General features: G+C 37.8%; 1 pseudogene; it reads left to right on the top strand.

The window, feature by feature from the left end:
- Positions 1 to 248: 248 nt before the first annotated feature.
- Positions 249 to 995, top strand: LOC101683494 (annotated as a pseudogene).
- The last annotated feature ends 24426 nt before the right edge of the window (positions 996 to 25421 follow it).

The raw sequence follows: 25421 nt of genomic DNA, 5'->3' as shown, positions 1-25421 counted from the left end.
ATGTGGGAGGATTTTCCTTGATGTCTCAGATGTTTCGCAAGAGAAATGCCCTCTAAATGATTGGACTTTGAATGATTTTCTGTTGTGTGTGGGCTCTGGGAATTATTTATCTTACGAATCTTTGTTTTTTTTTCTCTCATGAAATTTAATCCTACAGTTCTCTACATGCACCATTTAGCTCTCAGCAGCTCTCCCTGGACCCTGAAGGGCCTGAGCTGCTCTGCTAACACCAGCTTGCTTCCAAAACCATGTCTGCCACTATCCAGCAGGAGTTTGAGCAGTTGGGTGCTCAAAGTCACTAGCTATGGCTGTACTTGGAAATTTGCTGTGACTCCCATGACTGTCCTCATAGAATGGCCAAGTTTCCATTAAACAGAAACTGAAACAGATGCAGAGATCAAAGCCCCCTACGATCACAGTCATGTTAAACTGCAGAATGCTGAAAATGATTATATTGGTGCCGATTTAAGATGGCACAGAAGAGGCACAGAAGAATTATATTTTAACATAGGGGCCACTTCCTAGTACAGGTTGCCATTTCTGGCCCATGGTTTGGCAGAAAAAGACCAAAGCAGTTGTCATGCTAAACTGAGTTGTGGGGAAGGAATCTGTTAAATGTACCCAGTACTGGCCAACAAAAAAAGACGACCAAGAGATGCTGTTTAAAGAAACAGGATTCAGTGTGTAGTTCTTGTTAGAAGATGTGAAGTCATATTATACATCTACTCTAATTAGAAAACATCAAGAAACGGTGGGAAGAACTTTCTAAGGCAGACTTATGTCCTGCTTTTGCTCATTTACCAATCAAAATAATGTCTGAAAAATACCATGGGGATGGGATAGGCCTCGAAGAAGAAAAACTGACAAGAGACAGCTATGCAGGGCTGTCCTCTGAAAGGCAGGGTACTATGGAGGCCAGAGCAGCGGGAGTGCTCTACGGCAGCGTATCTGAGAGGACAGAAAAACTAACGGGGCTCAGAAGGTGCAGCGGATGAAACAGAGACCAAAGGAGAGTGAACGGGAAAGGAAGAGTGTTCCCAACTTGTAAAAAAAGACAAGCAAAGAAACAAAAATTTTCCCAGAAAACATCTCTGAAGGAAAGTTCTCCTAATTGTCACGGTGTGGCCGACATTGACAGACACCTAAATATCCATGACTTGAGAATGTTCTGCAGCTAATGTACCTTTTGAACCATTAATGTGCAAGACCTGAGGCCTACTCCAGAAACACCAGACGTGAAGCTCGATAAACCTGCAGATCGCTTCACATCCACCAGTTACAGATTAAACTCTACATCCGGGGAACGGAGAACGCCACCACCAGAAGACTTTGCAGAAGCCTCTCAGTTGAAGCTTTCACTGTGAGTATGAAAGTTAGAAAGATGTAAAAAATAAATTAGGAGCGACTACTTGCATTGCCATTCCAACTTTGTTTTTATATTTTTTTGGCAGCACTCAGTATTTTTATTAAATAGAAAAAAAACCCCAACTTAGCCTTTGGCTCATATTCAGAGGAATTTATGCAAATTTCTAGCAGACTTCTTGTGCATCTCTTTCGTCTTATTCCTCCTCCCAACTGTTCTCTCCATCTTCCCTCCCCCACCTCTCTCCTCTCTTCCACTTGCTGCTTCTTTCCTAGTTTCCTTCTTTGCTCCACAACTTCCAGGCACCTTTTTCCCCCCAAACTCTGATCTTTGTTTCTTTAGTTTTACTAGCTTTTTTGCTCTGCTTAGGATTCTCTTTCATGATCCAGAAAGTACTACCAGGCAATTGTCTTATATATTTTGCCCAGTTCTTACTTGTTTCAGGTATGTGGTTGGGTAGATTTCTTGGTACCCCAAATGGCCCATGGAGAAAAATCCAATGACTCCTTTTTTTTAGGTATCCTTGAGTTTTTTATACTCAGCCGAACCCTCAAAGGTTTACAGAATTTACTTGCTCTAATTTTTTTCCTTCTCCTTTACCTATAGTTCCGAATCTTCATTTTTTTTCCTTTTGGCTTTATGTAATGTTTTCTCCACTTATTTTTACAGAATTCTGGCATCTTTCTTCTCTGAAGAAATAAACAGAATCCAGCATGAACTCCTTCAATTTTATTCCCCCATCCCTGTATGTCTGTTAAGGCATCCTGTTCCCTGTTTTAAAGTGTGGTGACCTCATATGACCGATATTCATGAATTTTGTTTTTTTTAACCGTTTGACTCTATTCAAAGAATCACATTTTCCTTACACTACCTTCCATTTTCTCAGTTACCTTGTGTTCCAACATTTCTTCCATCTATTGGCATGTCTTTATTTTGCCATTTAAAATCAATGCAATAGGATGGGACTGATGCTGAGTGAAATAAGTCAAGCAGAGAGAGTCAATTATCATATGGTTTCACTTCCTTGTGGAGCATAAGGAATAGCATGGAGGACATTAGGAGAAGAAAAAGAAAAGTGAATTGGGTGGAAATCAGAAGGGGAGATGAAGCATGAGAGAGTGTGGACTCTGGGAAACAAACCGAAGGTTTTGGAGGGAAGGGGGCGGGGGGTTAGGTGAGCATGGTGGTGGGTATTAAGGAGGGCACGGATTGCATGGAGCTTTGGGTGTGGTGTATAAACAATGAATCTTGGAATAATGAAAAAATAAAATTTAAAAAACCTTCTAAAAAAAATAAAATTAATGCAATAATGTCCTCTTAGATTTTCACCTGGCTGTTGATTGCCAGTTTTCATCTTTGAGCCAGCACATTTACGAACAGCCCTCAGGGTAGCAGTTACCATGGCTAGATCCAATCATTGAGTCTCTTTTTTTTAATACATTTTCACCACTTATGCCTTCTAATATTTCCAGGAATAATTTAGGTTAGGGCTACTCATTCTCAGCCTTATTGTCATTTTTGGCTAGATAATTCTTTGTTGAGGGCTGTTCTCTGTATGGCAGGATAACTTGGCAGCATTGATGGCCCCTGCCCACAGGTACCAGGAACACATGACTCCCCCTCCTCATTTGTGACAGAATGTCTCTGGACATTGTTACGTGTATCCCTGAAAGCAAAATCACCCTTGGTTCAAAACCACTGACTTAGATCAACTTTCCTTGACTCTTTCAGAGAAAAAGTTTTCTTAGATTCAGTTTCCCAACTGTAAAATGAAGATAATGAAACATACTTTCCAGGGCTATTTTGGGGAGTCAGGGTGCTGCATGGAAGTTTTTAGCATAGTGTTCACTCAGAAAATGTTTGCAATTATCATAATAATTATTGACCTTTCTGTCAATACACCGCTCTCCTCTTCTTACACCTCAAATCCTATTTTATCTGTTATGTGTATATCTATAATACATCGTATTAGTTGTACTGTTCCTTAGCATTGTCAGTTTAATTAATTCATCTAATTTATTATAGTGCATGCATTTTACTTTGCATTTCTTACACTAACTTCTCTTTTTCTTGTCGCCTTTTCCTAAAAAATGTTGATCTTTGATACCATGTCCTCTTGAGACTGTTGTCCTTTCTTCTTCCCTTTACATTAAGTTAATTTAAAAAAGAAGGTGAATCTACGCTTATTGTCATAAATCTTATTTATATCCTTCTGTCTGGCTTCTGTCCCAGTCACTTTACTGAAATTGCTCAGGCAAACATCAGCAGTATATTTTTATTTAAAAATTTTTCTTATCAAAGTTCAACATGCACACAGTTTATATCGATTGTTTTCTCAAGTATTATAGGGGAAAACAGAAAACAGACAATACAAACAGCTCTTCCTTCCTCCTTTACACCCCATCTAGCGCACACGTCCTTGAGTCAAGCATTTTTTATTACCTTCGATGATTCTTTAGGTGTTCCTATTCGTGTTTCTGGAAGACATTCTGTGTCGGTTAACTCTACGTGTCAGCTTGACTGAGACAAGGGGTTTGGGTTAAACATTATTTCTGGGCATGTCTGTAGGTTGTTTGTGGAAGAGAGCAGCATTTGAAGCTCTAATTAAGAAGGGGATCAACGCTGGAAACATAGGAAGCTCCAACATTTCTCAGGGTGGACTGAGGACAAAGCAGAGACTGAGGATAAAGATACTGAAAATTAGGGGACTGATGAGTCTGAGACATGCAGGAGGCCGGGAGAGGAAAGGGAAATGGGAGAATCCCTTGGCAGAAGTCTGAAAGTAAACATTGTGATTTGCCAGTTGGGAGATCATCAGTGGTTTAAGCATTGGTTTCAGAATGGGTTTTGCCAGTGTTCTGCTGCAAACTGTGTATTTGATCATTCTTCAAATCTAAAACAATTCTGTGACAGTATCTCTAAATTTTTGCTATAACAAAAATGGTGGTGGTGGTGGAGTCTGTTTTAGTGATCTGAATGACTTGCTGTTTTAATGAAGATAGCTATAGCTCATGTTCAAAGTTTTAAGTTTCAGGCCATTGGATTTGTGGAAGGTCTGTGTTATCCTTCTAGATGGGTTTGATCTCTTGCAGCAGTCAAAGCAGGATTAACAAACAAGGCAGTGTTGCCACAAAGGTAGCAATGCAAACCCATTAGGTTGGCTCCCAACCCAGCAGGCCCTGCCAATAGGACAGGAGGCATCATAGACTGAAAAACCCCGAGGCTGTTTACATTAGTTGTGAGCCCACCTGCACAGAAGCTACAGGTAGGTACCCTGCCTAAGAAGTTCTCGAGGTCGGAGCAACTTCTTTTTATCGATGACGAATACTTTCACGTATCTGTTCTTGGTCACCCCTCTGCGTAAACTACTCCCCATTTCTCCTCCTTTCTTCTGGCGATAAGATATCAGAATGATGTCATCTCCCCAGTATCAGGAGTTGGTCTTTAATTATAGTTGAGGCATTCTTGTTGATTCATTCATGCTATTCTTAGTGGTTTTGATTTTTTATTATGATGAGACATCAAATATTTCCAAACACGCATTCAAAGTATTTTTTCCAATACCTGACATATACTTAAGACTTGGCCTAATTACCTCCTCGACTGCCTTACAATAGATTTCCTTTTTGCCACTGATGACTCATACCCAACACTTCCCATACATTGGTTCACTGCATCACACACTCCAGCCTTCCGGCTGGCTGTAGTCACTTCATTGTCTTGTTTGTTCTTCCATTTTCAGTTTTAAGGATTCTTTGATAGAGAGGACACATGAAAAATGAGACTGAAGATGTTCTGTGTTCTCTCTGCCATCTGTTAACATTATACCATCTGTTTCAAATACTGATCTAACCCTCATCTTCTGGGCTTTGGAAATGCGCAGAGTTTCTTTTTCTCCCTTGCATCTTTGTGATAATGTTGTCAGAAACCTCCTCCTGCCTTTCTGCCTCCCTCCTTCTCCTTTTATCTTCCTCTTTCCTTTCTTGAGTGGTTCATTCTCTTGAACAGTCGTTTCGTATCTAAGACCAAGCGACCATATGTATCTTTCATAGGAAATGTTTGAAAAATTTATTTAAATTCCAGTATACCTGATTGTCCCCACTCAGGTTCCTAAACTGTATATGTGTGCAGGTGCGCATGTGGGGACACATGGTGGGAGTAAGGTGGTAGAAAGGCAGAAACCTGAAGATCTCTGGTTCGTGTTCTACGTCTTGACTAATGGCATCACAGTCAGTCTGATTGCCCAAAATAGAAATTCTCACGTCATTGAAGACTTTTCCAGTTACTTATTCCTTCCATTCACTTAGTCCCAGACTGCTGATTTTACCCCAGGATAGCTCTCAAGACTGTCCTCTGCTTTTGACTCTGCTGGTACCCACTCCCTTGGTTAACATTCTCCTGACCTGGGCAGTTGCGTGACTTTAGGTCACACAGACCCATTTTTTCTCCAGGCCCTCCTTCACATGCTGCCTGGTCACTGTCTTTTTCCACAGCCTCATGAGAGCTCTGACTGCTCCTGTCACTGCTGTTGCTTACATCTGGCTAGATGACCTAACCAACCCCAGGCCTCCTGTTTCTGTAACCTCCTGGAACGTTAAATTTTTCCTCCGTCGTTTCCAGCCACCTCCATCCATAGTCGTCACCAGTCACTCTCCTGTCTCCCTTATCTTGATTTCAAACATTTCCCTCTTATGTTACTTCCTATCTTTTTAGCTTCCTTGTTACAATATTTCTATTCCAACAATTCCCCAGCCTTTATGAGGCTCTCAGTATGTTGACCTTATCTCTTCTTCACTAGCCTCAATTTCCTAATTTTCCTTTTTTTTTCTCTCCTCACAGCATTAGTCTGTTCAAAGATGGTTTTCTGGTTTTATGATTGGATGTGGAAACTGATGTATTTCTCTAAATGAGTGGATCTTTACCTAGCATCTTAGATTCATAGAGCATAAGGTTTAAACAAGCTTTATTATTCCTGTTTATCCCTTTGAGTCCTAAGAATGAAAAGAAATGATTTTAAGACAAGAAAAGAAGCTAGAGATTATAGTTCACTAAATCTACAGGCAGGTTTTGGACCATGTGACCAGAGAGAAGATGAATGGTTATTTGAAAAATTTATAGGCAGCAGGTACCATAATAGCAACACGAGCCCAATGTATACTTTCTAGATTTTTTTTTTTTTTAGATTTTATTTATTTATTTGAGAGAGAGAAAGTGGGAGAGAGCATGAGAGGGGAGAAGCAGACTCCCCATGGAGCTGGGAGCCTGATACAGGATTCGATCCCAGCACTCCAAGATCATGACCTGAGCCAAAGGCAGTTGCTTAACCAACTGAGCCACCCAGGTGCCCTACTTTCTAGCTTAAATCTCGGAGGATCATTCCTGTAAATGTCCCTCCCATGAGGCCAGCTGGTTTCTGACTGTTATTGAGTAAATCCAGGCAAATAAGAGTTATAGACGCCTCTTGGTGACTTTACCAAAGCAGACCTACCAATTTTTTTTTCAGCTTCTAGCTAAAACAAGTAAAATATTTACATTGAAAATGTAGCTGTGGGCACCTGGGTGGCTTAGTGGGTTAAAGACTCTGCCTTCAGCTCAGGTCATGGTCCGAGGGTCCTGGGATTGAGCCCCACATTGGGCTCTCTGCTTGGCAGGGAGCCTGCATCCCCCACCCCTCTCTCTCTGTCTGCCTCTCTGCCTACTTGTGATCTCTGTCTGTCAAATAAATAAATAAAATCTTTAAAATAAATAAATAAATAAATAAATAAAATGTAGCTGTGGGGACACCTGGGTGGCTCAGTGGGTTAAGCCGCTGCCTTCAGCTCTGGTCATGATCCCAGGGTCCTGGGATCGAGCCCCACGTTGGGCTCACTGCTCAGTGGGGAACCTGCTTCCCCCTTTTTCTCTCTGCCTGCCTCTCTGCCTACTTGTGATCTCTCTGTCTCTCTGTCAAACAAATAAATAAATAAATCTTTAAAAAAAAGTATAGCTGTGACTCTTAACTTCCAACGACTTTAGCTTTATGGGTGTTTGCTTGAGGGACCCTTACCAAGATAGGCCATCATCTTACATGACTCCTGAGCACTATTTGGTAGAAGTGACCCTTCCTCCTCACGGCAGCACTTGCTTTTCTAGGCTTCTGTAACATCACACTCATTTAGTTTCTTCCTATTTCAATAGGCTCTTCTTTTAGTCTTCTTTTCCAACTCACTCTTCTCTACCAGACCATCAAGTATTAACACACAAGGACAGTCTTACTTTTTTCACTGTCCAATAGTCTCCCAAAAGATCACTTCCATATTCATTGCTTTAAATATTATCGCTAGATTAAGACCTATATCACCAATTCTTAGAAAACTCCAGTAGAATAAAGCCTTTATGATGTTGGGTGAGTCTGAGTTTTTTAAAGCAGGAGTCAAAAACCATAAGCTACAAAAGGAAATATTCATAAATTGGGGTTTTTTAAAAAAGATTTTATTTATTTATTTGACAGACAGAGATCACAAGTAGGCAGAGAGGCAGACAGAGAGAGAAAGGAGGAAGCAGCTTCCCTGCTGAGCAGAGAGCCTGATGCGGGGCTCGATCCCAGGACCCTGGGATCATGACCCGAGCTAAAGGCAGAGGCTTTAACCCACTGAGCCACCCAGGTGCCCATAAATTGGGATTTATCAAAATAAAAAGAAACCATTTTTCCTCTGTAACATAAAACATTACAAAAATGAAAAGAAATGGAGAAAATATTTTCAGAGCATATATCTGATGGAAGACCTTTAATAAGTATATGTAAAAACCTTTGCCAACTCAAAATAAGAAAATAAAAATTCAGTTAAAATGAAGGTTTGAATAAACAATTGATCGAAGAGATATGGATGGCAAAAATATATATAAAGATTTTCAACATACTTATTCAACATCATTTCAACAGATTCAAAATCATTTTGCATTAGGGAAATCCAAATTAAAACCACAAGGACTGTTAACTCTAGAGAACAAACTGGTGGTTACAAGAGGGGAGGGTGTGGGGTTTGCATGAAATAGGGATTAAGAGCACACTTATATTGGGCACTGGGTGATGTCTGAAATTGTTGGTTCACTATATTGTCAGGTGTATATTGTACACCTGAAATTGAGATAACACTAGATGTTTACTATACTGGAATTAAAATTAGAAATTTAATAAAAATATTATGATAATAATACATGTTACAAAAGAAATTAAAGGCTAATTAAATATAGTAGAAAAAAAAACATAAGGAGAGTCCACTGTATACTTATTAGAATAACAAAGAATTATGATTAGTATGCAGAATAACTAGAATTGTCATTCATTAATATTGTGAGTGTAAATTAAGACCCAGCCACTTTGGAAGACAATTTGTTGATTTCTTACGAAATTAAGCATACACCTACCATATGATCCAGTAGTTTCATTTCTTGGTGTGTACCCAATATCTGTGTCTCTGTCTACACAAAATCTACATAAGGTCTACACAAAATCTCTTGTATTGATGTTTACAATAGCTTTATTCATAACTGTGCAAACTAGAAACAACCCACATATCATTCATCTGGTGAATATATATACAAAATTTAGGTACATCTGTGGTTGTACGGGTTGGGTTGGACTAAGCTTTTTATTTATACATGTAACAATATTGGTGAATCTTGAATGTATTTTGCTAAGTGAAAAAAGCCAAACTCAAAAGGCTACATAGTGTACAATCCCATTTATGTGACATTCTGGAGAAGACAGAAGTATAGATAGTAAGTTCCCAGGCCTGCATTCCTGTCCATTATATTTTGAACCTCAGATATAGCAGTTTTCATTTCTTTTAGTTTGATCTGGGCCTTTTTTATAGCCTACACTTTCTACTGTTTGGACGTAAAGAATACAGTTATACTAAGTGTTTTATTGTCCTCTTCTAACTCTAATATAGGTATCAGTTTTGAGTCAGTTATGTTTTTGGTTTTGGTTTTGGTTTTGGTTACTGACAGTACAGATCATGTTTTCTTCCTCTTTTTCATGCCCGGTAATTTTTGAATGGATTTTAGACACTGTGATTGCATTTTTAAATTTCAGGTCTTGATTTGAAGTTTTCTTAGGTGGGAGGCTTTGTTGCATGGCAGAGAAGCGTTTGTTGTAGGGATTGAGGTAAGATCCTTTTGTGTACTATGTGCAATGCCTGTGAATCTTGAGGCTTTTCATTCGGCTGATATGGCCACACACTGTTCCTGGCGTCTGGAAGCCCCAGGCAGTGCTACCCCTTACCCTTCCAGATGACTCTTCCTCTAGCCTTGGCGATTTTCTTCTAGGTACACACAGATTAATACTCTGCTGTTTGCACACGATGATCGTCTGCACGTCTCTGGAGTTCTTTCACCGGGCAGCTGTGTCCTCCCTTGTATGCCCTTTTATAAACTCTGCTACCTTGATATCACTGAATCCCAACTCTGACTCCTTAGCCTAGAGAACATGTTTCTTTCTGGGCTGCTTCTCTCTGCTGTGGACTAGAACCTCTCCCAGCACAGCGAATGAAGCAGTAAATCACAGGGTTTGCATCCTTCATTTCCTGTCTCACAGAGATCACTGCCCTCTGTTGCTTGATGTCCTGTCTTGAAAACCATTGTTTTATATATCTTATCCAGTTTTTTGGTTGATTAAAGTGAGAAAATAAGTCTAGTTCCTGTTACTCCATCTTGGCCGGAAGTAGAAGGCTACAGTATTGTGTTTTTGCTACCACTGTGGTTCTTTTTTATGTTTTGATTTTTCCTAAGGCTGTTTTGCTTGTTTGTTTTTTCAAGAAGTTCCTTGGCCAGATAGAGGTCAAGGTGGTTTCACATTTTGCTGCTGTGAACAATTAAAAATTTCTCTCTCTCTGTTGCCAGAGAGCGGGCTGCTTCATTTACCTGTACTTTTGATTTTTTTAAAAAAATTTTCCCCTTCTTTCTTTCCTTCCTTCCTTCCTTCCTTCATTCATTCCTTCCTTTCTTCTTTCTTTCTTCACCTGCCTGCTGTACTCTACTGAACCAAACACAGTTGAAGATAATTTCATTTGCTGGCTCATTTTAACCCAGTTCTTGTACTTCGTATGTATCAAGAGGTAAACTTGGGAAATATCAGTCTGAACTTCTCACTTTTACAAATGCATTTTGATTGCACTGTTAGGTATGGTCTCTGCTAGGGAAATTTCCCTCTGAAGTGAAATTCAAAGGTTCTTTCTTAGCCTCTCCCTTAACCTCAGCTGCTTTTGATTTGATAACCCTTATGTGTAAAAATGGGGATTATTCTGTTTTCATTGGAAATAGAGCTTGCATTGAAAATTCTCCTTGTTACTTTTGGATGTTTCCTACAAGGAGAAGGTAAGATGCTGATTTATGAAACTTGCTTATTGATGGACTCATCAATTTTCTAGAAAACTTAAAAATCGAGGGACTATCTGGCTGGCTCAATACAGCATGTGACTCTTGATCTCAGGGTTATAAGTTTGAGCCCCACATTGGGTATAGAGATTACTTAAATCTTATTCTCCATGATAACCTCTCTTTAGTAATTTTTAAACAAAAAAAAAACCCTTGTATTTATAATGTAAAATTGTTGTTGCCCCAAATTATAGCATATATAGATTTCATGGCAAAACTATGACAACTTAAAGCATGAATTAAGCATCATATCATTACTGCATATAGAATTATTCCAAATATACATGCAGATTTACATTAGAATATTGACATCCTAATACTATTAAATTAAAAACAGCAGTACTTTTCATTTCTATCTATAAAAGGAATCATTGCTTTCTAAAGTAATGTCATCAGTGAGACAGTCTCATAGAATTAGATTTAGTAGGGATCAAAGTTTAATGTAGATCACATTTTACCTTCTACCAAAGACTTGCCAGGGAAAAGTCACAGTGAGTCTTCAAAAATTAGTGTGGAGATTGAGTGATGAGCTCTGTTACTCCTTCCAGAAAAGTTAAGAGTCTTATTGTAGGGGCGCCTGGGTGGCTCAGTGGACTCAGGTCATGGTCCCAGGGTCCTGGGACTCTGCTCAGCAGGGAGCCTGTTTCCTCCTCTCTCTCTGCCTGCTTTTCTACCTACTTGTGATCTCCGTCTGTCAAATAAATAAATAAAATCTTAAAAAAAAAGAAAAAGGTCTTATTATATAATGTGTGTATCAAACTTTCTTCTAGCTGCTGCCAAATATATGTATATCTTACAAGTTGTTTACGTCATTTTTATCTATGTATCTGTCTATTAAATTATTTCCTGTCAGCTGGACTGGCTGTCTGTTGTTTAAGATACTGTTGAGCAAAGAACATGGAGTTCCCAGTCATGATGTCCATTTTCTCTTCCCAGTGGTAGACCAAAAATACATTGCACCAAGATGGCAGTAGTCCCAACTTGATTTCCAGGAGTACTGTGACAACCTGGGAATACTCAGTTAGACAGCCTTCTTTGTATAGTGTACACAAGGTGATGATGGCTCTTTGTTTTGTAGCATCATCTGTCATTGCAGAATCTGTGCTAGTCATAAGTTTGTCATTTCATAGTTTCATCTGAGCTTTTGATTTACTTTCTTCATTACCGCTACTGATGGCCAGATGCCCAGCCCTATGATTTTTAAACATGTTTCTCAATTTTACCTAATATCGCTGTTCTTTGTTCGGTAGGTATCTGTGTCTCCTCAGTTGCTGTGTGGACTGCAAATGTGGAAATCACCCATGTCAGCCATTACACGCAGTTAGGATCTTTGGAACTAACTTGTATCTGGGGTTGACTCATTCATTCAAAAACTCTCATGATATGCCTATTATATTTTAGGCACTGGGAATACATAGGTGAATTATCTCTATGTCAAAGCCTTCTAGTCAGAGATGGTCAGAAATACATATGTTGTCAAAGGAAGTTTCATTTATTGCGTTATTGAAATAAGGGAGACCCCACACTGTGGAGAATTGTGGAGCTTCCTAATAGAAGGGTGTTAAAAAGGATTTATTATAGGATTTGTGCTTGTATCGGGTGATTTTTGAGGAATATTCAAGGAAGGAGGGTTTGCTTTAGGTTGGTGCTGTCAGAGAGGGGGTTAGTTAATTGGATATTTTAATGAATCTTACCTAGAAGGCAGGAAAAATAATCTGAGGCTAAGCCTATAATTAACAAAGAAACAACTGTCATACTTGTTAGCTGGGAAAAGATGTTGTTTGGTAATTTTTGTTGTTTGCCCTGTAATCTTGTTTTGTCTTTGTTTTGAGAAGATCGTGGAATGGTCTTTTTTGTCTTGGTTTATAACAGTCACAGAGCTACCTCGTCTGACATCAGTGCCCTGTGTAGTTAATTTCAAGAAAAGAATGCCACAGTTCAGCTGTAAATGCCAGGCCATCAACTAGTAACACTGAGAGCTAGTGTTAGGGTTAGGTGAGTTCTTATATATCAGTTCCTTTGATTATTTAGTGAGAAAGACAGGTCCTTAATCTGATCGTTAGAATAATAACAATAACAACAACAATAACAGCAGCAATAATGATAGTAACGACTTAATATGTACTGTTTTTATGTTCCAGGCACTGGTCTGAGCACTTTATATGGATTATGTCATTTAATTCTCTTAGAGCCCTATGATGTAGATACTGCTATTACATTATTCCTATTAATAGATGTGGGAACCGCAGTTTGGAGAAGTTAAGTGATTTTCCCCACATTGCATAGCTTTATGTAATGTTGACATCTACAGGCAATCTGATTCAAAAGCTTATGTTCTTACACACCCTTTTACATATATACTACAGTGAAGTGTTATGTGGTGGGGTGGATATTGTTGGTAGATATTGTTGGTTTTACCTTTATGTAAGCAAAACATAAATGAGAATGCAAAAGTAAAAAATTTCATTCTAATCATTTACAAAATATATTTGTAAGATAATGGAGGGATGAAATTGATACTTCTAAATATGAAAAGTTTTTAGTAGATCTTGGTTTTCTTCACTGAGAACAGAAGGAGCTAATGTAAAGCAATATATGGAGGCTGGGTTGTACTAATATGAATTTGTAAGAGGCAGTGAATCATAGATTCTTTTGACTATCTTGATGATACATAGAGTTTTGAGTAAACTACTGTATTTTGTTTTTTGACAAAAAAGCAGTTCAAGACAAATGTACTTATTACCACTTTCATTTTAATTGTAGCTTTCAGATGTTTTACTGTATGATATTTACAAATTTTTTGTATAAATTTAAAACATAGAATACATCAAAAATAGGAGTCACAACTTTAGCGCATACTGTGACATAAATTTTGCCTTGTGTTATCAATCAGGGCCTTCTAGCTGACAGTCATAAAGTAAGTGCTGAAGAAAATATGGTAAATGAAATTTAAACTATTCATATTCCACATCTTTGCATTTTCCTAAGTCAATGGGGTATTAGCTTGATGTCAAATAAAAACAATAAGTAATTGAGTAAGTAAATAAATAAAATTATTTTAAGGACCAAGGAAAAAAAGAGCAATAATTTCCTATTTGACAAATCATAAAATATAAAGAATTGGAAGAACTTGCCCATCATTCTATCACATGGACGCAACTGTTAATGTTTTGACAAATATAAGTTAATATATTTTAAAAGTCAATACAGTCATAATATTTATACCTTGTGTTTCACATACCTTCTTTGTAGCTTTCAGTTTTTTCTTATTGAATTGTTTATGACTTTCAGTATAATGATGAATATAAGAGAGGGCTGCTTACCTTTTTCTTAATTTTCAGGGAAGAGTATCCAGTTCTGATTATTAAATATGAAGATTTTTGTAGATGTTTATTATGAAGTCAAAGTTTCCTTTTATTTCTAGATGACTAAGAATGTCTGTCATAAATGGGTATCGGATTCTGTGGAATGCTTTTTCTGCATCTATTGAGATGATCATGTAGTTTTTGTCTTTTATTCTATTTATGTGTTTTATAACCTTAACTGATTTTGGAAACTAACTTTGCAATTCTTGGATAAATCTTACTCAGTCTTTTTGTACATTATAGACATAAACTTATGTCTCCATAAAATTTTATGGAGGATTTTTGCATTATATCCATAGGAAACATTGGTCTGTAGTTTTATTTTCTTGGGCTGTATTTATTTTATTTTATTTTTATTTTTTGGATAATAAGGTAACTGTGGTCTCAAAGAGTGATTAAGAATTTCTTTCCTTGTATATTCTGGAAGAGGTTGTCAAAAGTTACTATCAGAGGCGCCTGGGTGGCTAAGTCATTAAGTGTCTGCCTTTGGCTCAGGTCATGATCCTAAGGTCCTGGGATCAAGCCCTGCATCAGGCTCCCTGCCCAGTGGGAAGCCTGCTTCCTCCCTCTCCCACTCCACCTGCCTGTGTTCCCTCTCTCACTGTCTCTCTCTCTCTGTCAAATAAATAAGATCTTAAAAAGGAAAAAAAGTTACTATCATTGCTTTCTGAAATGCTTGATAGAATTCAATAATGAAACTATCTGGGCCTTGTGCTTTCTTTGGGAAGCTGTAAATTATAGGTTTAAATTTATTTTAATAGAGATAAAGTACTCAGATTACTTATTTCTTCTTGTGTAAGTTTTGTTAAGTTTTTGTCTTTTAAGGAGTTGGTCCATTTCATCTAATCATCAAATTTGTAGGCATAGAGTTGCTTAAACTCTTCCTTTACTATCTATTTAATTTCCATGGCATCAATAAGGATGAGCCCTCTTTCATTTGTGATATCATTCACTTATCAGTTTTATTGGTCTTTTCAAAGTGTGCCTTTTGATTTCATTGGTTTTTTTCTTTTATTGCAAATTCGTTGTTTTCTATTCTTTTTACTTTATATTTTCTGTCTGGTTTAGGCTTAAATTCCTTCTCTTTCTAGTTTTTAAAACTGGAATCTTAGGTTATCAATTTTATACTTTTCATATTTTATAATATAGCAATTTTATTTACATTTAGGGAACATTTTAAAATTTTTGAGACTTCTTTGACTTGTGGGTTAGGTAGTGTTGTGTTATTTAACTCCCAAATATTTGGAGATTTTTTCCAGTTATCTTTCTGTTCTCTCTTTTCTCTTATTCTGGCATTCCTATTACAATTGACCCTTGAACAACACAGCTTTGAACTACTCAGGTTCACTTACCTTTTTTTTTTTTTTCAGTAAATACACTGCAGAACTGTAAATGTATTTATGATATAGCAAAAGCTGTTCTTTTTTATGTGTGTATAAAGGAAAGTTTATAGCAATACAGGCTTACCTCAAGAAGCAAGAAATGTCTCAAACAACCAAATGTTATACCTAATGGAGCTAGAAAAGAAAACAAACAAAACCCCAAACCAGTAGGAAGAAGGATGTAGTAAAGATGAGAGAAGAAACAAATGAAATGGAAAGTAAGAAAATTGAACAGATCAATGAAACCAGGAGCTGGTTCTTTGGAAAGATTGACAAAATTGATGAACCTTTAGGCAGACTCATTAAAAAGAAAAGAAAAAAGAAAAAGGCGAGGTATCTCAAATAAAATCAGAATGAAAGAAGAGGAAATAACAAATGCTACCACAGAAATACAAACAATGATAAGAGAATATAATGCAAAATTATGTGCCAGCAGACTGGACAACCTGGAAGAAATGGGAAATTCCTAGAAACATATAGCCTCCCGAATACTGAATCAAGAAGAAATAATTTAAAAATTTGAACTGACTGGTTACCAGTGATGAAGTTGAATCAGTAATAAAAAACTCTCAACAGACAAAAGTCCAGAACCAGATGGCTTCACTGGTGAATTCTCCCTTTACATTTAAAGAAGAGTTAACACCCATTCTTCTCAAAGTATTCAAAAAAATAGGAGGAAGGAAAGCTTTAGTATTCGTCCTATGAAGCCAACATTACCTTGATACTGAAACCACATAAAGGAACTACAAAAAAAGGGAGTAGAGGCCAATATCCCTGATGAACATACATGCAGAAATCCTCAACAAAGTATTAGCAAACCAAATCCAACAATACATTAAAAATCATGATCAAGTGGGATTTATTCTTGGAATGCAGGAGTGGTTCAGTATTCACTAATCAATCAACATGATACCTTACACCAACAAGAGAGAGGTAAGAACCATATGATTATTTCAGTAGATGTAGAAAGGCATTTCACAAAGTACAACATTTTACAAAGTACAACAAAGTACAACAACATCTACTAACAAAGTAATTTTAGAGGGAATGTACCTCAACATGTTAAAAGCTGTATATGAAATATCCATAGCTAACATCATACTCATTGGTGAAAAACTAAGAACTTTTCCCCTAAGATTAGGAAGAAGACAGTCTTGTCCAATCTCACCACTTTTATTCAACATAGTACTGGAAGTCTGAGGCACAAAATTAGAGAAGAAAAAGAAATAAAAGGTATCCAGACAGGTAAGGGAAAGATAAAGCTTTCACTGTTTGCTAATGATATTATACTGTATATACAAAACTCTAAAGACTCCACCAAAAACTACTAAACTTATAAATGAATTCAGTAAGGTTGCAGGATACAAAATCAATATGCAGAAATCCACCAAAAAAATGCAGAAATCCATTGCATTTATATACACTAAATAATGAAGTAGCAGAAAGAGAAATTAAGAAAATGATCCCATTTATAATTATACCAAAAACAATAACAACAACAACAACAACAAAAACAACTAAAAGAGGCAAAAGATCTGTATTCTGAAAACTATAAAACTCTATAAAAGAAATTCAAGGCAATGCAAAGAAATAGACATTCCATGCTTATGGTTTGGAAGAACAGATATTGTTAAAATGTCCATACTATCCAAAGTAATCTAGATTTAATGCAATCCCTGTCAAAATACCAGCAGCATTTTTCACAGAGCTAGAGCAGAGGGTCCTAAAATTTAATTGTATGGGACCACAAAAGACCTCAAATAGCCAAAGCAATCTTGAAAAAACAAAAACCTGGAGGTATCACAGTTCAAGATTTCAAGTTATATTACATAACAGTAATAATTAAAACAGTATGGTATAGGCATAAAAATAGACATATAGATCAGTGGAAGAGAACAGAAAACCCAGAAATAGACCCACAAATATATGGTCAATTAATCTTTGATAAAGGAGGGGTAACTATACAGTGGGGAAAATACAGGCTTTTCAACAAGTGGTGTTGTGAAAACTGGACAGCCACCTATGAAAGAATGAAACTGGACCACTTCTTTACACCACACACAAAAATAAATTCAAAATGGTTTTAAGACCTAAATATGATACCTGAAACCATAAAAATCCTTGAAGACAGCATAGGCAATAATCTCTCTGACATCGGCCATAGCAACATTTTTCCAGATATGTCTCCTAAGTCAAGAGAAATAAAATCAAAGATAAACTTTTGGGGCTACATCAAAATAAAAAGTTTCTTCACAGTAAAGGAAGCAGTGAACAAAAATAAAAGCAACCTACCAAATGGGAGAAGATATTTGCAAGTGATATACCTGATAAAGGGTTAGTATCTAAAATATATGAAGAACTTATATAACTCAACACCAAAAAAACCCAAATACTCTAATTTAAAAAGGGCAGAAGAGATGAACAGACATTTCCCCAAAGAAGATATCCAGATGGCCAACAGACACATGAAAAGATGCTCAACATCGCTCATCACCGGGGAAATGTAAATCAAAACCACAATGAGATATCATGTCACACCTGTCAGAATGGCTAAAATAAAAAACATTAGAACTGCCAAGTGTTGGTAAGGATGTGGAGAAAAAGGAACGCTTGTGCATTGCTGGTAGAAATGCAAACTGGTGCCCCCACTGTGGAAGACAGTGTGGAGGTTCCTCAAAAAATTAATAATAGAATGACCATATGATCTGGTGTTTCTACTACTGGATATTTATTCCAAGGTATGAAAACACTAATTTGAAAAGATATATGCACTCCTCTGTTTATTGCAGCATTATTTACAATATAGCCAAATAATGGAAGCAGCCCAAGTGTCCATCAATAGATGAATGGATAAAGGGAAGATATATATGAAATCTTTCCATTTACAACATGGATAGATCTAGATAACAATGCTAGGTGAAATAAGTCAGAGAATGATCATGTAATTTCACTTATAGGTGGACTTTGAGAAGCAAAACAGCTGAACAAAGGAAAAAAGAGACAAGTCAAAAAACCAGACTCTTAACTATAGAGAACAGACTGAAGGTTATAAGAGGGGAGGTGGGTAGGGGATGGGTGAAATAGATGAAGGCGATTAAGAGTGCACTTCTCTTGGTGAGCACTGGTGTGGAATTGTTAAATCATACTGTACATCTGAAACTAATATAACACTATGTTAACTATACTGGAATTTAAAAAAAACTGTAAATGTTTTTCATCTTATAATTTTTCTTACTAAGATTTTCTTTACTCTAACTTGCTTTATTGTAAGACTTTAGTGTTAGTACATATAATATACAAAATAAGGGTTAGTTGACTATTGATGTTATCCCTAAGGCTTATCCAGAAGGTCAACAGTGTGCTATTAATAGTTAAACTTTAAGCTTTGGGGACATCAAAAGTTCTAAATGTATTTTTGAGTGCACAGGGGGTCACGGTAACCCCCAAATTGTTCAGGGTCAACTGAATGTGTGTTATATTTTTGATATTATCTCACAGTACTTGAATGTTCTACTTTTTTTTTTTTTTTTCATTAATCTCTCTTCAGGCTCATTGGCTGTTTCCTCTGCCATATGGAGTCTACTGATTAAGCCCAAAAAGGTGTTATTTATTACTGGTACAGTATTTTTGATTTGTACCATTTCTGTTTGACTCTTAGAGTTTTCATCTTATACCTACATTATTTGTTTGTGAAGGTGTCTACTTTTGACATTATAGATGTAAAAACATTGATTATAGTTATTTTAAATTCCTTTTCAGATAATTCCATCAATGGTGTCACATCTGAGTCTCACTATTGCTTTTGCTCCGCAGACTGAGGTCTCTTGTCTTTTGTCATGTCTCATCATCTTTTTTGAAAAACAGACTTATTGGATAGGGTAATAGGAACTGAGGGAAACTGGCCATTAGGGAGAGAGGGAATATGTTAATATGGTGAGGGTTTTCTCTCTGTTTAATGTTTTCTGTAGTTGTATGTGCTAGAGAGTTCAGATTCTTCTGGTGTCCTTGTTTTTGTCTCCCCTCTTGACTATAACCTTTTCCAGGTACTCCTCCTCCTAGACAGTCTGTGACCTTTTGTCCTCTGAGTTGTAACCCACTATTATTATGTAATTATTATATTCTAATTTATTTGACACAGAGAGAGAGAGAGAGAGGTCACAAGTAGGCAGAGAGGCAGGCAGAGAGGGAGGAGGAAGCAGCTCCCCGCTCCCAATGCGGAGCTCCATCCCAGGACCCTGGGATCATGACCTGAGCCGAAGGCAGAGGCTTTAAGCCACTGAGCCACCCAGGCGCCCTGTAATTATTATATTCTATTATTCTTTTTCTTTTACTATAACTATTACCATTGTGTTGTGATATAATTATTATATATTGTATTATAAGTATTATATTATCCTGGAGCCCTATAATATAGTAAGCTGTTGGGTAGGGAGAGTGTTCTTGTAATCTTCTTTTTTTTTTTTTTTTTAAAGATTTTATTTATTTATTTGAGAGAGAGACAGTGAGAGAGAGCATGAGCAAGGAGAAGGTCAGAGGGAGAAGCAGACTCTGCATGGAGCTGGGAGCCCGATGCGGGACTCGATTCCAGGACTCCGGGATCATGACCTGAGCCGAAGGCAGTCGTCCAACCAACTGAGCCACCCAGGCGTCCCAGTAATCTTCTGATTGTAGTCTTTTAGGGGCCCTGTGTCTCATGCTGTGATCTTCACATTGTTTCTCCAGTGGTATGGCTTTCCCCTCCCTGAACTCTGCTTACTTTCTCTCCATACGGCGTTCCCTTTCCTCTTAGGGGAGACAGGAAGAGAAGAGGAAGATGGAGTGGGAGGGACTCTTTTTCCAGCCTAGCTAAGGCCATGGCAATGTCTTTTCTCCTGGAGGATAGGCTTTGATGTGGAGGTAAGCTCTGGGCATATTTCACAGTGATTACTCTTGCCCTCCTTCTTCAGGAACACAGAAGGGTCTTTCTAGGTTCTCTCTTGTGAGAATCTGTGGGCTTTTTCCTGGAGGAAAGGCCCACAAAATCATGATTCCCCCACCTCCCAATAATCCAGCCCTCAAGAATTTCTTACTTTGAAAGTAGTCCACAGTAAGCCTCTAGTAAAACAGTACATTAATGTTTCAACGTTCCTATCAGTTACTGGCTCCAGAGGCATCTTCTCTAGATGAACAGGTCTCGGTTGTGCCTCTTTGTGCCACTTGTGTCCCCAGATTTCCTGGTGCTGGTTTTCCCCAAGACCTTAGTTTCTATGATACTTAAGAAAAGTTTTTGATTTTTGGTATGTTCAGCTCCACCCCCCCTTTTTTTCCTTTGTGAGGGTGGGAATGACAGCTTCCAGGCTTTTTATATGTCAGGCATAAAACTAGATGTTCTCCTTCAAATTTTAAAACCAAACATGCTACCAAAAGCAGAAGTCATAAATAAGCTTATTCAAATATTAGTTGGAATACATGTTTGTACTTGGTAGTTACATTTGATTGACTTTTAATAGCCATAAAGTAATATGCTTATCAGTATGTGCTTATAATATGCTTATCAGTATGTATATGATTACCAGTAGGTGTGATCCGAAGACCGTGACCCCTACATTTATTATTATATCAACAAATATAAAAGTTGTTTTCTTAGAACAGTAATGCAACTTTTGTGACTTTAACTGAGATAAAATGTGAAGTGTAGTTATAAAAGTATCCATGTTTTAAATTTTATCCCAAGTAAAGTATCTTCTCCGATAACTTTTATTTATATTTTTTAAAGTATTTTTAGACATCCCCTCTTTAACCAGCATGTTTTTTTCTTGATGGAAACAGCATGGAGCTAGGGATCTGTCACCATTTTAAGCTGTAGAAATGGAGGCATCAAGAAGTCAAGTAAGTTTTCATGTGTTAATGCAACATCAGTTCTATGGACTTGATGTCGACGTGATTCTGAAACAGTTTTGATTCTGGCCATGTAAGTTAGCAAGGTAGTTGAAACCCAGTTAAAGTTTTCAGGCTTTAAGGGAAGGAGTAGGGCCATCATCATTTTATATATGGACACATTCAGAAGAATTCCCTGGAATTAATTGTAAAGCTGCAGTCACAACAAAAACTATCCTCATGTCTGGTGTATGAGTAGTGGTTAGTATCGTTTGCAGTGATAACGTATTCATCCATCATCTCCAAAGAGAAATTTTTATTAATCTTACTGCATATGTGCTGTAGCCCTTCTTCCAATAACCAGTAGAGATGGAATATGCTGCTTGGCAATGTAAATACAGTAGTATTTTTAAATTACTACAAATGTGGGTGGTTTCATTTGTTTTTTTCTATATAACACACCATGCACTTACTTGACTGTGATTGATATGGAGGCTTAATGTTTACTCACCAACTCTTCAACTGAGATCTGTTTTTTTTTTTTTTTTTAAAGATTTTATTTATTTGTTAGAGAGAGAGTGAGCACAGGCAGAGAGAGTGGCAGGCTAGAGGCTGAAGGAGAAGCAGGCTCCCTGCCGAGCAAGGAGCCCGATGTGGGACTCGATCCCAGGACGCTGGGATCACGACCTGAGCCGAAGGCAGCTGCTTAACCAACTGAGCCACCCAGACGTCCCTGAGATCTGTTTTTTGAGGGTAAGATTGCTTTGCTTAAATCTCATATACAACCTAGGATAGATAAATGGGGCAACACCAGATCCTATAGGTAAAATTTTATTTTAAAGGTCAAAGGGAGGGGCTCCTGGGTGGCTCAGTGAGTTAAAGCCTCTGCCTTCAGCTTGGGTCATGACCCCAGGACCCTGCTTCCTCCTCTCTCTCTCTTCCTGCTGCTCTGCCTGTTTGTGATCTCTCTGTCAAATAAATAAATAAGTAAATCTAAAAAAAAGGTCAAAGGGAGTGTGCCCATGTGAGAGATGTTTGCATTTTAATGCTGAATAGTTAACTGAGGAAGAAATTTCAGAAATAAAGAACCAGGCATCTCCCCCTACATCTCCTGGGAAGCTCCCGTGGACTGTTAATGAGAACAAAATAAAGCGTTCCGTAGCACAGTGAAGACAACAGAAGACCCAAGTGCAGCTCAGGAGCCTGAGAAAATGATGGACTGCTGGGGAGATTAAGCCCAGGAGATGTAGCAAGAGGAAAGGAATGGCTCCTTGTACTTCCTGTTAATCATGCTCAGAGTCCAGGGCGAACTTGCCGGTAGCCGCGAGTACCTTAGCATTGCTTATCTTGGCCTTCGCTTTAGAGACAAGGAAACATGGAGCCCACACCAGCCATAGTGCTGAGCACAGAGGACTGATCCATGGTTGAGACAGTAAGAGAATCAGACTTGTGTTACTAAAGTCTTCCTATTGCCAAATGATGTCAAACTCTCCAGTATTGCCCTGATCTGATCTTCTTGTCTCCGCAAAGCCAGATAATGTTGGGTTGTTAAGGAGATGGGGCAGGGAGGTTAGTATTCATGGATTAGTGGCTGAAAGGAACTAGGAGTTACTTCCATTCCCTTCCCAAACTAAGTTGTTTAGCGAACAACTTCTGATGCTTTCTAAGCAGATGTGGTGGATACAATACTGTAAGCTTACTCCAGTGGTTCCCGAATTTTGTTGCACATTGGAATCAGCTGGGTGTCTTAAAAAATATTGATGCCTAGTTCCCACACTCAGGCATTCCAGTTTAATTGGTATTAGCTGTTTCCTGGCATTGGGATTTTCAAAGGCTCCCCAGGTAGTTCAAGTGTACAGCAAAGTTTTAGAACCACTACTTTAGTCTCCAAAATCCTGGTATATAGTTTGCTCTGTCTCTGTAGGAATCAAGGATCCCTGTAGAGATTTTGCCAATAAATTGCAGTTTGCCAGCACACAAACTAGTTTGGTGTTCGTTATCTTTACATTGGCCCAATGTGACTTCTCAACAGTTCTTTCTTATTAGCTAAGGATTTACTATGTATTTTAATGAGAACAAACTTAGCACAAATGATCAGTATTCCCTTATTCTGAGATTGCTCAAATAATCTCAGAAGCATTGCAGTTGTTCGCTCTTTAAATTCTTTAGCGATCAAGTCATTCAGAGAGCGCTGCCAATAAATTCAAAGAGTTGAACATTGTAAAATTGTTGTAATAGCTAATTTCTGACTTTTGGGCTGGAGACAAAAGTTCATACTCTATAACTCTGACATTATGCTAAATATAATATATTTCAAAATCAATTTTAATTTCTACACATTTTTCTGCATGTTCACCTCATTTTTCCAATGAAAGATGAAAGTCACCATAGTCTCATCACATGACTCTTAGGAAAATGTGAACTTAGAAAGAAAACACCAGGGGGAAGGAAGTTCTTAAGCATAGAGTGGATATCTAATAATGGAACTTTAGGCATCAGGCAGAACAAAATTTTTAGGGGGAGAGACTTCACATCCAATATCGGGGCCACTTTTTGTTCATTGCTTCTTTTTCGTTACCTTATTTGATCTGTGGCCAACTCTGATCTGTCTTTCCTTTGTCTCATATTTGAATTAGTCTCATGGCTCAGTGACAGCACATCTATCTGGAACACATTGGAGTAAAAAACAAAGCAAAGCAAAATTTCCTGTGAATACTCCTTAGGCATTGCTGAAGCAAGTTCTATATAGACAACAATCATTTTTCCCCAACTAAGACAGGAACACAGAAAAACAACACTTCTCTTTAAAAAGGAGATTTTACCTCAATGCACATTTCTAACTTAGCAGGTAACATGGCCTAAGAAGGAGAACTGGCACCCCCCATTTTCACTGGACAGGTTAAAAGCATCATCAGCCACATGGTACTCAAGTCTGAAATCTTGAAATTATTTTGAAATTTTACCCTAACCTCTTAATAGTTGTTGCTAAGTTCTATTAGAGCTATTTTGAAAACTCTCCTGAAGTTTTCCTATTTCACTATTCCCACATCTTTGTCTCAATTCTGGTCCTAATCCCTGAACAGAAACAACAGCTTTCTGTTTCACTTGGAAGACAGACCATTCACCCCAAATATAATATGCCCTGTGGCCCAGGTTCACGTGAGTTACAAGAGCTGAAATTCCTATGTGTACTTAGGAGCAAAGCTTCAGACCAAGTAAGAAGAAGAGAAGTTTACATAAGTTGTTTTTATTTTTTAAAAGCTCCTTTGTTATGAGATATGACCCACATATAGATAAAGGATACAAAAATATTTCCAGCTCAGTGAATTATTACAAAGATAACAGTCATGCCGCCACCACACACATGAAAGAGTAGAGAATTACTACAGCCCAGCAGCTTCCCTCTGCCTCTCTCAATCACAATTCCTTCTTCCTTCCCCAAAGGGAACCCATTATTCTGATGTCTACCTCTGTAGTTTAGCTGTGTCTCTTTTTGGACTGCATGGAAATGGAATCTCATAATATGTCCCATCTAGGCTTTTCCTCAGCACTGTGCACGTGCTTGCAAAGTTCTTCCCTAGTCATACCGTCATGTTCGACTTCAATGAATTGGGTGAACTCTTGCTCACCTTCAGGCTTGGAGAACATCTTACTCATTTAATACTTATTGTTTGTTACACCAAATTCCACCATGATGCTGAAATTCATAGATAAAAAGGATTTTTTTTTTTCCTTTCCCTGGGGTTCCAGCCTGGTAGAAGGAAAGCTGATGGACAGTGCTGAGGACAGTCGGACCCTTACCTACCTCTGTCACCTACTTCCCCATGCAGAATTTCTACCTTCTAAGAGTTTTCACAGACAGGATACCCTACCCCTCATTACTTGATTTCTCAGTGCCCCTAGGGACTTTCATAACTACTTCGTAACTATCTTGTTAAAGGTACCCCTGGGAAGACAATGACCACTTGCCTTTTTTACTTTCATTTTGTTTTCATTTCAATATAAGGTGAAATGCCTTCCCCTCATTTTGGGAAAACA

The sequence above is a fragment of the Mustela putorius genome, unplaced genomic scaffold (genome assembly GCF_011764305.1).
Source record: "Mustela putorius furo isolate JIRA1106 unplaced genomic scaffold, ASM1176430v1.1 tig00003923_pilon_pilon_pilon, whole genome shotgun sequence".
Lineage (NCBI taxonomy): Eukaryota > Metazoa > Chordata > Mammalia > Carnivora > Mustelidae > Mustela > Mustela putorius.
Note: the sequence above shows the minus strand (reverse complement) of the source record. Positions and strands in the feature narration are given on the sequence as shown.